This window comes from Arachis duranensis, chromosome 4 (genome assembly GCF_000817695.3).
Source record: "Arachis duranensis cultivar V14167 chromosome 4, aradu.V14167.gnm2.J7QH, whole genome shotgun sequence".
NCBI lineage: Eukaryota > Viridiplantae > Streptophyta > Magnoliopsida > Fabales > Fabaceae > Arachis > Arachis duranensis.
The window spans coordinates 99,063,377-99,064,202 of NC_029775.3; positions in this window are offsets into that span (position 1 = coordinate 99,063,377).

Sequence of the window (826 nt, forward strand, 5' to 3'; positions counted from 1 at the left end):
CAAAAAGGTGAAGAAAGCAAGAAGAAAAGTATCGCCCTTAAAACAACATCACTGCAAGAAGAGAGTGATGATAATGAAGAAGAAGTAGATGAAGAATTTGCACTCTTATTAAAAAGATTCAATAAGTTTGCAATGAAGAAAAACTTCAAGAGCAAAACAAAGGTACCAAAATGCTGAGTGTGGAGAAGTTGGACACATCAAACCCAATTGTCCAAAACTTCAAAAGGAGGACAAAAACAAGAAATTTAAGAAGAAGGAGAAAGCATACATATCATGGGAGAACGAGGATGAATCCGACTCCGATAACGACGAGGTTGCAAATCTTTGCTTAATGGCAAGCGAAGAAAATGTTAGTGATGACAACTTCACTTCTTTTAATTTACAAGATGAATATGATGCCTTACTTGAGGTGTACACAAAACTTACCCAAGATTATTCTCTCCTAAAGAAAAAGAATATGAAACTTTTAAAACAAAATGAGATGTTGAAAAACGAGAATATCAATCTTGGAAAGGATAAGTGTAGCACAAGTAGTGATCCATACAAATCTTGTAAAATGCATGAAAATGAAATTACAAATCTTAAGAACACTTTAGCTAAGTTCAATGAATCTTCAAAGAACCTAGATAAAATGTTGAAAAACCAAAAGCATGTTCATAATAAGGAAGGTTTAGATTTTGAAAAAGGAAAAGTTAAAAATGCTAAAACTCCTATTAGGCAACCGCAAGCCCAAAAGGCAAGCATGACTAAAAGGAATGAAGCCTTTAAACATCCCCCTCAACATGCTTCATTTAGAAATTATAATCACAATGCATATAGATCAAAA